This window comes from Notamacropus eugenii, chromosome 3 (genome assembly GCF_028372415.1).
Source record: "Notamacropus eugenii isolate mMacEug1 chromosome 3, mMacEug1.pri_v2, whole genome shotgun sequence".
Classification (NCBI taxonomy): Eukaryota; Metazoa; Chordata; class Mammalia; order Diprotodontia; family Macropodidae; genus Notamacropus; species Notamacropus eugenii.
Genome location: NC_092874.1, coordinates 99,417,356 through 99,431,245, shown reverse-complemented (window position 1 = coordinate 99,431,245; position 13,890 = coordinate 99,417,356). Strand labels below are relative to the sequence as shown.

At 35.8% G+C, this 13,890-nt stretch overlaps 1 protein-coding gene and 1 long non-coding RNA gene across 6 annotated transcripts in view; one reads left to right on the top strand and one right to left on the bottom strand.

Moving 5' to 3' along the window:
• LOC140533089 (uncharacterized) overlaps window positions 1–7,594 on the bottom strand; it is a 42,140-nt gene extending 34,546 nt beyond the window's left edge. For 2 of the 5 annotated variants that reach the window (XR_011976789.1, XR_011976793.1), the window contains exons 1-4: window positions 7,353–7,594; window positions 5,561–5,726; window positions 598–639; window positions 67–139 (exon numbers count right to left, since the gene is read on the bottom strand). This is a non-coding gene — a long non-coding RNA (uncharacterized lncRNA). The other 3 variants (XR_011976792.1, XR_011976790.1, XR_011976791.1) reach the window with 3 other exon arrangements.
• CNTNAP2 (contactin associated protein 2) overlaps window positions 1–13,890 on the top strand; it is a 2,725,119-nt gene that overhangs the window by 1,977,262 nt on the left and 733,967 nt on the right. The gene's annotated exons all lie outside the window — the stretch shown is intronic.

Genomic DNA, 13,890 nt, shown 5'->3' with positions numbered 1-13,890 from the left:
ATTGGCAACAGTGGTAGGACATGGAATTGATATGAGGCAAGGGAACTCTCTCTTTCACACACTCACCTTGAGATTAAAGTCTTCTTTCCTTCATCATGTTGTCCAGTGTGGAATCTCACAGATAAATCTCTTTAGGCTCCTAAGATAAATACAATGTTTACTGAAGAAAAGCAGAAATATTTTCCGTTATGCTGTATCCTATTCTGAAGGGCCACATATGTACTAGATTCCCACTTGTGTAAATCCATTAAATGTAAAAACGCAGAACTCTTTTGTAGGATTGTTAATTAATTTCTATTTCAGACAGATAATTATTTATCTAGTGAAGTGACTCAGTGAATTAACTAAGACAAAGGAAGGCTGGGTGCAAACTGTCTTGTGTTGTTTTTATAATAAGATGAAAAACAGGGCTATTTATATATCTCCCAACCACAGTCTTTTTATTCTGATGTATTTTCTTAGAGTATGTGAGTTGTACTAACTTACTACATTACAGGACAAATAGTCTTGGACATTGTCCCAGTAACTGGAAACCAATCAGGAATTATCAAATTATCAGGAAGTATTAGCCTCGAAATAAGATGTGAAAGGACTTGCCTGTACTCCATAGAGGGAATGATATACTCATGTTTCTTTATCCTATAAGAGGAAAGAGAGGCTTATCAAATTTACTGGTTCTGGTAGCAAGAAACCTCCCGTGACAACTATGTTAGTTTAGATATTTCTTATTCTTAGCTATTTCTTAGTTATATGTATTGGACTTTGTAACTATTAAAGAGAGTTTAATCCACATAATTGTAGGGCATGAAACAAGGAAATTATTCAGTAAAAGAGTTCTTTGTGATCAAGAACATCTCCCCCATCCCTCATCCCCCATGAAACTGAGGGGTGGATCAGGGTCCAGACATTGGGAATCTGACTTTCTGACTTGGTCAGTGACCAAAGGAGCAGCGACAGAGACAGAAAGAACACACACACATACACAAACAGAGAGAGAGAGAGAGAGAGAGAGAATAACCTATTGGACAGAGGTAAGGATAAACATCTGGAGGGGAAGCTAATACTTTAGGCACTGCAGAACCATTGATGTCTTCTAATGATACCATTAAAAGGCTTCTACTAGGCATAGAGTACAGGTCTGAGATGGACATTTTTGAAAATTAATACCACTTAATGTTTCCCCACCAATCCTGAAGGTTGTTAGCAGGCTCAGCTCCCCAGGCAAAAAGCTAGGGGCATCTTGTTGCTTTCATCTTGGAAGTTAAGCTGTGCTGGAGGTAGTATTTCTTTCTCATAAGATATTGAATAGGTTATGCCGTAAGTTTTTAACTTAATACCCAGAGATTTTTCTGCTATCTTTCTTTTACAAATACAGAAGCCCTAACATACCTGGATGTTGAAGTAGAAGAAAGCCTTTTCTGACTTTGCTTTCATAAGGAAGTCTGATTATTTCTTGGTCCCTGAGCTAGAATTGGACATTTCCTCTTTTGAAGGAGATTCCTTGCCCCACGCAAAAAACTCTTTGGAATAAAGACAAGAGCTGACAAAGATGAAAGTGCCATCAGAGTTAATGTCCTTTTATTTCTCTTTCCTATATACTAAGGACAGAGTGTTTTTCAGAGGCCTGACTCTAACTTAGTGTTAGAAATTCCTTATGATGCTTGCCTTGATTTCCAAATGTTAAACTTCATCCATTTAGCAATCTACTTAAATCAGGAATTTTTAACCTAGAGTCCATAGACCATTTGGTCTATGGAAAGATTTTTAGAAAGCCTATAGAGTTGGGTGAGGGGGAGGAGGGGAATCATGTCTTTATTTTCATAGACTTCTAGCTAAAATTTAGCATTTGTCATTTACTTTAAAAATATTGTTCTGAGAAGGGGTCTAAAATGCCATAAGACTGCCAGAGTAGTCTAAAACACACAAAAAACTTAAGTACTTTTAGTTTAGAGGCTATTCCCAATAAATTGCCAAGGTCACTTAGGGTTTAAGATGCTTTTATTTCAGAACTCAAATAATATTTTGACTATCTCATTGAAAGCCCAGTCACAGATTTCACCATTTTATTGTACTCTTTTCCAAGTTTTTTGGAACTATTGTGTAGACACAATAATACTTGGTATCTTTTTTATCTATTTTTAAAGTGTATTGGCACTGTTGAATAGATTTAATAATAGCCATTGGGACTGTATTAACTTTGTGAAAATAATACCCAAAGAAAACTAGATCTCAACAAAATTATTAAAGATCTGTAGTTGGTTTGCATTTAAAGAGAAAATTTTGTTGCTGTTACAGCCATTTTATAGACGCAGTTGGACTTTCAAATATATTTGCAAAACATTAAGGGATAGCTATTGGAAGCAATGCAGTGTTATTTTTTTTTTAATGAATTAAGAAGCAGAAAGACCTAGTTTCTACTGGGGCTTCTATTCAGTGACTTGAGGTAAGTCACTTTTCCTATCTGGTCCTGAGTGTCCTTATCTATAACATAAGAATGGTAAGTTAGATGATCTGTAAATCATCTTCCATTTCTAATGATTTATAAATTTTCAGACCACAGCAATCATAAAACACTCTCCATAGCCCTTTTTTCCTGTTTTATTTCAGGCATTTCAAAAGTTACCAAGTGCAGAGCAACCAGGGAACATATTTCCTTAGCATCTTTCCCCAAAATGAACATATTTTCTGTTGGTAAAATCTAACGATTTTTATCCATTTATGTGATACTAGTTATAGGAAGGCTACTATTAGACAATTACATGACATGTATAAATTATGCCATGCAGATCAGTATCACAATACTCCCCCCAAAAAAACTGGACAAATTAATAGCAATTAAATTTCAGGATCCAATTGTCTGAAAATCCAGGCTAATGTCACCCTGAAAGAAATTTTATTGCTATGCTGTCACCTCCTCTTGTTCAGTGAAGATTTTTGATGACCCAGATTTTGTCACAGTGCCAAACTCAATCAGAGTTTTGAGGACAGTAAAGAAAGACTGGGAAATGAGTGAATTAATCACCATTAAAAACAAATTTTAAAAGTAATTCTGAAGGGTTGTCTTACAAAAGGAACATTTTTAAAAATGTATGATTCTTTCAGTATCTAAAAGGATCTCTTGTAAGTCAGAAAGTTATCTAAGAAATGAGTATCATAACTCTAAACAGCAAGCTACATTTTGGAGACTAACTGTTTATGGTAGGTCTTCCTAGCCACTAGAGTCTCTTCTCCCAGTGGCACAGAACTCCCATCAACTTTCCAGATGGCTCCCTTCTCATATCATCTCTGTTACACGTAGAACAATATGAGAAATTAAACTCCGATAGTGTCCTCTCAAATTGAAATCTCATCCCACTGTATGACCTGCCCTAAAATTTTGTTTCATTTTGCCTCATTTATGGTTTGGAAATCCAAGATTGGGTCTCTTTAGATTTTAAAGGCTCAGGCAGTTTTGTATAATAAAACAGACTTACATTCTTTCTCTCTAGTGCCAAGAATTGTAAACTAATTTCCTGACTCTTTGGATTCACTTGAATTATAAATTGCCACATTGTTGAAGTCTAAAATTACCTGCCAATCAAAGAAGAAAAGAATATATAATATTGGCACTTTGATCTTCAAAATAGGTGACAATCAATTAATCGCACCATGGTCCCGACGATTACTACAGATCCTATTAACAACACCATTATGAGAAGAGATAGCCATTCCAGAAAACAACTTTAAGCATTCAACCAATTAATCGGTGTGGCAGTCTGAATTTTACTCAAAATAATGGATGTAAATTTCTTTGGGAGGTAAGACAGGAGTGTTACAAGAAAATGTGCATGTGGGAAAATTTCACTTTGGGAGACATTTATAGTTGAATATAAACTTGTAAATCTCTTTTAAAAATAATTAAATGCAGAATTACATTGTAATTCCATATAGCTAGAAGGTAATATACTATTAATCAATAATTATACTATTCAAGTAGAATAGCAGTCTCCTTTCATCCTGCTCATCTGTTGGTAAATGACTCATATCAACTTGCATACTTGCTACATCAAAATATCTATCACATCTCCTACAATGCTGTAAGTTTTCTTGTACTGAGATGGAAAGACATTTCCTCAGAATAGAAAGGCCACAATCATGAAAGAAAGAATATGTAGTTACCATTTATTATCATTTGTGTATACATATGCTTTATAAACACCTGTATCTACATTAAAGACCTATTCAAGACCACCACCATCAAAAAGCTAATTTTCCATGTTTGTAATTCTTTGAGAATAAGCAAGAATCTTATTTGCCCTAGTTCCAACTTTGATGACTCACAAGCCAAAATTCAGTACTTACTAAAACTTTCAGTATTAATAATTTTCTATTAATATTTCCTATTGACAGTTTCCATTTGGTTGCCAAATGCCATACTTCAATGAGTGCCAAATGTAAAAGAATCATTTTGACATAGGCCCCTAGCCTCAGGGTTTTCTTCTTTTTCCACCTCTACCCTTTGAAAACAATGAAATGTAGAATCACATTTCACATCTTGACATCACCTCCAGTTGTTAAGCTTCCCTAGCTCTGAATTCCATTGTGTACAATCCTTTTTTTAAGTATAAGAGTAGTACAAGGATACCACAGTTTAGTTATGCAAAACAATGTAGCTAGCAATTAACTCCAAAAGACAACACACAAGTAATTCTTAGAACTAAAGTAAATACTTTACTTGTATACCTAATGCCAATTGCCTTAACTCAAAAACATCTCCCAGGAAAAATCAATATTTTGAAAAAAAAAATCTACATTCAATACATAATATCCTCTGGCATATAATCCCATTTTATCCTCATATTTCCTGTCGATCATTTTAATATTGTCTGGACCAATTTTGGCATACTCCCAAAGGTACCAATGGAAGTTAAAATCTTTCTGTCACCATTAATAGCACAGACTCATAGGTTTTTCTTTTCAAATTTAAGCATACTGTCCACGGTGTGATACCAGATTCATAGGGGATGATTATCCCCAAAGAGTTGGTTACCAGATTATAATTTATTTTTCTTTTAACATCAAGAATTAATGAAAAAATTTCAAAGTCACAGAAATGTCTGTTAGCATAAGTGGAGGATTATACAAACTGAGGAAGTCATGTAAGGAAGGAAAGGACATATTATAAAAGCAAAGAGAACACTGAAACTTTCCTCCAAATATGAAAATAAATAAAACATCTATATTTATTTTTTAAAGTAATACAAGTGCATTTTTTTCCCTTATGAGAGAATTACTCCATGTCTTTATCTCCCAATTTTGAGGTTCCATGTTAGTTGCATTAAAAAAAAATCACTGAGAATAGTTGTTATTGTAAATGTGTGTCACATCTGCGAAGGTGTGGTGCTGTTTCCAATTACTATCCACAACAATGATCAAATAGTCCATGCTTGGGTAATTTTATCTTTCAACTAATATCACCAACTACATGTATTCTGGAAGAGTAGATAGAAAATCTCCAATTAGATTTATATGAAAGCCTAATTTCCATCCCATTATAAATTTAAAGTCCATTCCATATTACCTGTGAAGAATTTTAATTGAGCAAATGTAGCATGCCAAATATAACAATAAACTGCTCATTCACCAGAAAGTGTCATCAAGTCCCTCATATGAATTTCCCTAGCATTTGCTCCTCCAGTATGGTGATTTCAGCTCATTTTCCCATATTCATGCCGGAATTCCAGGATCTGTGAAATTAAATAAAAGAATCATTCCCTATTCTTTGGAGAATATCTGTCATAGTCCTTGGAGAGTAGCCTTTTAGATCTCACTTCCTGTTTCAAATGCATCATACCTTACAATTTAGACTATTTTTGTCAGCCACAAGCCATCCAGTACATTTTATTACTGATTTAGTGAGCTTTCTCTTCCCTTTTGTTCTGCAGTTTTTATTTCCATTCTTTGTTCCTATGTTTCAGGTGAACTCAAGTTCTGGTCAATATTTGCACTTGTTTCTTCTCTTGTTAAATAAACACATACCCCCACCTTTATAGTAATCATACCTTTTCAGAGAAGCAATTTAATATAGGAGAAAGTTGGCCTCAGAGCCAGGAAGATCTGGGTTCAAGGCCTGCCTCTGATTTGATCTGGTCCTCTGACCCTGGGCAAGTAATTGATTTCTCAATGCCTAAGGTGATTCTATAAGACTGTAAGTTTTAGGGAATGTGCTGACCGTCACTGGTGGGAGAAGTTTGGGGGTAGAGTCAAGGTGATGGCATAAAAGGTCACAGTTGTCAAAGTTCCCCCCAAACCTCTTCAAAAGCAACAGAAAACATGGCACACTTCAGAGCAAGAAAGACAAGATAAACCCATAGTAAGTCATTTTTCCCAGTCTAAGGCAGCTTAGGAAAACAAAAAAAGTATGCAGATACTGGGATAGGGGATAACCAGAAGTGCGGGTATACTGGAAATGGTACTAGAAGCTATGGCAGCAACAGCAGGTAGCTGCCCAGATCCAAGATATGTGAGACTGAAAACCTAGGCAGAAAGAGATCTCAAAGGATGCCTGTACTACAATGGGGGTTGGATCAGGTGTCATTTGGCAGATCTATTGCCAGTTACCCTAGTCTGGATAACAGATCTAGAGCAGAAAGGGGCAATATCACTTGAAAAGCAAGAACCTTACCTTTGTGAGAAGCACATTTCATATAAGGTGCAGAGTAAATAGACCTTTCTGTAGAACATACCATGTGTGAAGCACCAAAAACTTATAGGCCCCTAAACAAATCTGTGAAAGCAGTAGAAGGACATGAAAGACAGAAGTTAAGGCCAGCCATCCCCTCTCTTAGAGGTGAATAAAGCCCGACTCTAACATAAAGTCTAAAGTCAAGAAGTAGGCTAGGAAAATGAGCAAACAACCACAACAACAAAAGAACCTGACCATAAAAATCTACTATGGTATATCGCCAAGGCAATATTCACAGCACTGGTGGTGACTATGAATATGCCAGCGTAGTTCTCAATTGCAAAATATAAAAGACTCTCCGCATAGAAGGCAGAAGAAAAACATTTATTTAAACACCAGAAAGCTAAATCCCAGAACCAGAAAGCAAAGTCCGTCATGGTGACCAAGAAGTTAATAAACATCATCACAGCAGGGGGCAAAGCCATTCTCAAACCTCCCCTCCCCTCAGCCAGGGCCTTCTCAACTATCAATTGTTACAATGTGTCAGCTTCAAACCTCCCCTCCCCCAGTCAGGGCCTCTTTACCATCAACTGTTACAATGTGTCAGTCTCAAACCTCCCCTCCTTCAGCCTCAACAGTTATAATGTGTCAGCCTCAACCTCCCCTCCCCCAGCCAGGGCCTTCTCACCATCAACTGTCACAATATGTCTGTTGGCCACCATCAGTTGGCCTGTGTCAGTTGTTGGCCTGAGATCTTTCCCCTCTCACTTGACCCTACTCATTCACTTCCTCCCAGTTCCACTCCACCCTTCCTGTTCCACCTCTTCAGTAAACTCCTCCCACCACATGTGATCCAGGCAATTTAAGCAGATCATATGGGTCTACTAATTAATAAAAAAGATCTTTCCATTTAAATTACCATTACATATGGTGATGGGGAAACTCAAAACACAAACACAGAAGTGAATTACTTGAAAAAATCTACAACCCAGTCCTCAAAAAACCACTGAGATCTGACACAAGCCCAATATGAGCTCTAAGAAGAGCTAAAGAAAGAGATTTTGTTAAAATATTTTAAAAATCAATAAAAAACAATAGTAGAAAAATAAATGAGGACTATATAAGAATATTATGAAAGAAGTTAACAACTTGGCAAGAGAGGCACAAAAAAATAGTGAAGAAAATAACTCCTTAAAAATCAGAATTGGCCAAATGGTGAAAAAGGATTTTTCTCATTGATGAGCTCCCTAAATCATTAAAATTACAGCTTGTAGTGCCTTTTGTTATCTCTTTTCAGGCAAAATCCATGGCTGTAAGCCTAAAAAAAGTCTCAATCGTTTTTGTCCTTCTGTTGTCCTCTCACCTCAACATGATCCAAAAGCTCTTAGAAAAGGTAATGAATAATGGATTTAGGTGATTATAAATTACACATGTACACTAATAATTATATATGTGTGTATACACACACATGTACATATGTATGCATGTGTGTATAATGAACCCTGAGTAGAAATAGACATTTTATAAAGGATGACTTGAAGATGAAATATTTGGTCCTAGAGTCAATTGAGAGTAGCTACAGTTATCAATAGAAGAGTGACAAGGTAGGATCTGTGTCACATGAATATCATTGTTAGCTATGTGGAAAATGGATCAGAGTAAAGATAGATGTCAGGAAGGGAACCCAATTAGGAGCCTAGCATAATAATATAGGAGAAAGGTGGTAAGGATAACAACTAAGGTAGTGGTTCTGTGAGTGGAAAGAAAGGAAAGAAAGTTTCTGTGGAGGTAGAATTGACAACCCTTGTCAGCTAATAAAATATGTGGGGTGACTAAAGAGTTGAGGATGACATCAAAGGATGAACCTAGATGAATGGTGGCACCCTCCTCAGAAATGAGGACATTCAGAAGAGGGGTGGGTTTCTAGAAAAAAAAATATCTTAGATCTATAATATAGTTTACATTCTATAAAATCCTGCTCATCCTTTGAAATTCATTTTGCCCCAGCCCAAATGAAAAATTACAGGGGAAGGGATTCTTTATCATTAGCTACTACTTGGGAGTACAGAGGCTCAGTGGCAACTATCACAGCCATCAGGTTAAAATTTTATATCTACAGCTCCTGTTGTATGAGCCTGAATCATGGTTAAGTTGTGATAAGCTGTCTTTGGGACCAAAGCTGGGGGAAAACAATGAGAAAGGTCAGGTGTTTGCTTAACCACTGGAAGCCATAAATCAGACTTGGGAAAAGCTGGACAATAATGGGTGATGGAGGAATAGATTTTATTGGTATTAATCCCATGATTGATTATCATGAGAAGGTTGAGTTTCCACTCCCTACTTGGTTACTACCCCTTGGAGAAATGTCTTTGGTATCTTGCAATGACCTACTAGGCAAGCCTCCTAAACTTTTCTAAGTTGGAAATTTATTTATCTATCTAGAAACCTACATGAACTCTGGAATTTTATAAATTTGAGGTAATTTCTCACCACATCATTCCCTTCATTCTCTCCCCCAGTCTCAGGTAACAATTTTTCTTTCTTTTTAATATAATGATGGGAATGAAACCTGTGATTTCATTGGTATAGGGAATTTTCAGATGAGGAAATTACTTCTAAGAATGAAGATTGTTACCTTCTTAGTAATTTATGGTCTGAGATTTTTTTTCTTCCCTATTTAATCTAACATTTTTTTTCTTTTTGAAAAACTGGGAAAACTCTTTTCTCTTATATAGTTTTCATTTATAATTTCTTGAAATATAGCTCTGAAAAACCAGGCTTTGATAAATCCCATTGGTATTCAAATGAAATCTTTAAAACCAAATCACTCTGGCTCTCACTGATTGGCCAATAATTGGTCCCAGCCCAAGCCTCACTTGCTCATTGTTTGGGTTTTGATGACTCAAAGTGAGTGTAAATAGCAATTGTTTCTGCTCTGGTGAGAAACTCTGAAGGTTTTCCTTTCCCTGACTGATTCTTTTGCGCCATCAAGTTGCAATCTTTTGCCTTAGTTCTTACCTAGCCTTTAGCTATTGAATAGGTGTTGCCTCTGATAAATTGAGACCTGTGAAATACTTGAGCTTAAAAAGGTCAAGATCTTTTATTGCATGGAATCATCTTCAGTTGTTGTGACTGATGTCTTTTCACTGGACTCAGATCACTCAGGAGGAGAGAGTGGGGCAGTCCTGCTTCACGTATATACAATTGACTTGCAAGTCAAGATATTGTCCTCTTGATATCAGACTTCTTTGAGAATGAAGGACAAACAATGGTACTAGAGATTTGCCTAGACAAGGGTGGGGAACCTGCAAACTCAAGGCCTCATGTGGCCCTGTCTCTTGATCTTCAAGGGCAGCCCTTTCCCTGAATCTAAACTTCACAGAATAAATCTGGTGTGAAACTGAGACTCAGTCAAAAAGTCACACCCAAAGACCTAGAATGCAGTATGTGGCCTTGAGGCTGCTGGTTCTCCACCTCTGTCCTAGGAAGTTAAAACTATAAGTGACTTGCCCACGGTCATGCAGTCAGTATCTGTCAGAGATAAACCTTAAACCCAGGTCAACCTAGCTGCTAGTTCATCTCTCTTTCTACCACACCATGTTACTTCTAAGATCATCTTAATATGATCATCTTAACATAATATTCAGGAAATTCTCCTTGGGGTTATGCTTTGTTGTGAAATATATTTATTAGATTCTGTGTATAGGAATTAAAATTTTAAATATTCTAGTACAGAAACTCTTAATCTTTTTTTGATTGATTCTTTTTGGCAATCTGGGGAAGCCTATGAATCCCTTCTTGAAATAATGTCTTAAGATACCTAAATAAAACACATGGGATCAAAAAGGCAAATAAACATTAGTGGAAATAAGAAATAGTTTGCTTTTCTCATTCAAGTTCATGGAACCCCATGTAATCTATCCATGGGTCACAGACTAAGAGCCCCTGTTCCTGTCATTCAGCCTATGTTTTGGAGTTCTAGTATGCCAATATCAGACTCCAAAACAACAGGCATATTCTGAAGATGTGCTCTCCTGGACAGTTTAGCCATATAAAATTGGAGTAGGTTTGCCATATTTTGACCATCCAAGCTGTAGCACTCTCCCTATTCACAATTGGTCTCAATTACCTTTAACACATTTGGAACACCTAGTAATCTCAGTAATAGACTCTTTAACAGGTTTTTCCTTCCTGCTGAGATGAGCTAGATGAATCTATCAACAACTATAGCCACAGGTCTCTATTTTATCCAATCTAGGTTAATTGAATATTCTGCCACATTATCAGGGTTAGGCTATGTTCCTATGAGATAATTCAGGTTCAAAGTCTTCACAATTTTCTGCCTGCACAGCAACAATTAAGCTTTAGTGAATGTAAAGCTGGTCTTTTTTTTATTTTAAATTTCTGCTATGCATTTACTGTGGCTAACCTCTTCTCTCTCCTACCTCCAATGGCTCAGTTGGAATGAGGAGCCATGGTCATGGTTCCATCTCACTACTTAGCTTTTCTAAGTCTGTCTTCTTTATTCTGCTTTTGCCTTATCCCTTTCTTTGAGGGGACCTTTTATCCTAACTCTTTTAAATTTTTCTGCTGCTGAATCATATTTAACTCCCTCTAATTCTATTGTCTTCTTTTAATATTCTCACAGGTTAACCTTCTTTTCCATTTCCAAGTGCTTGTATTTTTTTGGTAACACATTTCCATCATTACGGTCACATTTATTTTTTCTTAGTATTCAACCAATAGCTCTTTCATGTGGAAACAGCTACTCATAATACTCAAGCTATGTCCCAAAGTTCCACATGGCCTACTCTCTTTGCAAAATTTGTCATATTTCTCCTCTTCTCCCAAAATGCAGAATATTGTTTAAATGTGATCTCTGCTTTTCTTGACTTTAGCTGAACAATGATTATTTATCTCTTCATATCTTTCTGATTCCTGTTAATTATTCAAATTCTCAGTATTTCAGAAATGTAAATGTGTAAAATTAATTCAGTTTGATAGATAATTCAAGTCTATTCAACTCAACTGACATTTGTTCAATTTAGCCACAGAATTCATTCACACTTTCACCTGTGATGAGGTAAATCAAACTTTTCCCTCCCTAAAAAAAAATAGCTATCCAGGGGTGTGATCGCAAATGATACAAAAGAGTTCATGAGAATCTTTCCAAAGAGACATTGCTGTTACATAAAAGGTAAAACTTCAGTTTCAAAGATAAAAGGGATAAGGAGAAAATGTATTTGAAGCGTTGCCCGTAGGGGCTGTTTTAGATTTTCTGGAGGTAGTTACTGCTAAGAATTTATCCAACTCCAGGGAGGATAGAAAGTAAAACTAGGGTTCTACCTATTAAACACCAGTCCTTAATAACTTAGTATTTTATATTTAAATTACCTGGGGAAGTACTCTCTATTTGATGAGATCTCCCTGGAAAATTAGGTAGCAACATGTTACCAATTAAGTTTAGGCCAACATTTATACCATACAATACAATAAATTCAAAATAGAAATGTGAACTATTAAAGGTTACACCATTAAAAAGATTAGAAAAGGACCAAATCAGAAGATATTTACAATTATGGCTATAGACTTTTGATTTCATAAAACTGAAAACCTTTGAATAAAATGGTTATCACTAAAATACGGAAGGAAATTGATGATTAGGGAGCATAATTTTATCGACTATCTCTCATGACCTATTGGATAATAACAGAAATAGACATAACTACCTCATTCCTCAATGGATAACCGAAGGATTTGAACAAATAAGATAAAAATAAGGATATGAACAAATCTTTCTTGAAAGAATTACAAATGAGGAACAAACACATGACACATTTCTCCAAATAACCAAACATAAGAGAAATACACATCAGAATAGCTCTGCACTTTCATCTCTTAGCCAACAAATTGGTAAACATGACAAAAAATGGGAGTAGTCAATTTAAAAGAAATTGCAGAAAGACAGGCATATAGTAGAGCTACTAATTGATCAAACTATTCTAAAAAGTAATTTAGAGTTAAAGGATCATAGATCAAGAGTTAAGAGGTACTTGAGAAGTGATTTAGTAATATCTCTGAGTTTCAGAGATGAGGAAATTTAGGGAAGTGCTTAGCACAATGTTTGCCACATAGTAGGTGGCTAACAAATAGTTCTTCCCTTCTCTCCTCCAAAGCACTTCTTTTTAAGGGATAGACCAAATCTGAACTCAAAAGACACTGTCATCTTAACTTCAGAATGTTGCTTCATTTCAGTTACCATCTTCATAATTCCTCCTTTTCCCTATTTATTGTTATTTCTTTATTGACTTCCCATTTCCTCCAGGATCAAATTTCAGCTCCTTTTTGGCTTTTAAAGCTGTCCATAAGCTGACCCCTTCTTCCCTTTAGAGTCTTCTTATATTTTTCTCCCTCTAAGCACTCAAAGGCTCACTATTAACATTCCATGTCCCATATCCATACATTTCCCCTGGTTGTCCTCCGTGCCTGTAGTCTTCTACTTGCTCACTTCTACCTTTTATTTTCTTTCATGACTCAGCTCAGATTTTACCTTTAGGAGACCTTTCATTTTTCACTCATTTGCTAGTGCTTTTAACTCTGCGATTACTTCTCACCTGCTTTGTATATATCTTTTATACACGTAGTCGTTTACATATTGTCTCCCCCGTTCAACACATGAGCTCTTTGAGGTTATTGCTGTTGTTCAATTGTGTCTGATTCTTCATGATTCAATTTGGAGTTTTCTTGGCAAAGACAGTAGAGTGTTGTGCCATTTCATTTTTCAAATGAAGAAACTGAGGCAAACAAGATTTCTTTATACATAAAATGGCCTCTGATGTCTCTTCTAGCTCTAAGTTTATGGTGTCTTGATCTTTGCATATCCTAACATTTTGTGTGCTTTTTAGGAGAGGACTTGCTATTTCCAATTTTTGTTATGTTATGTTAAAAAAATGTGTATTTAAAACCAATATTATGATCACAGGTTAGATAAACAAATTAATTAACAATTAATTATCAAATATTCATCAAGTATTTACTCTATACAGTAGGGATATCAAGAGAAAGATGCTTTCTGAATCAGTTCCACATGACTGATTATAGACACTATTTTTAAAAATTATTGACCTAATTTCATGATTTCTTAGTAATAGATGAGGTAGCCCATCTTGGTCAGTGAAAGCCATCCTGCTCCCCAAACAGTACGACTCGATCTAACTCTTTTGCTA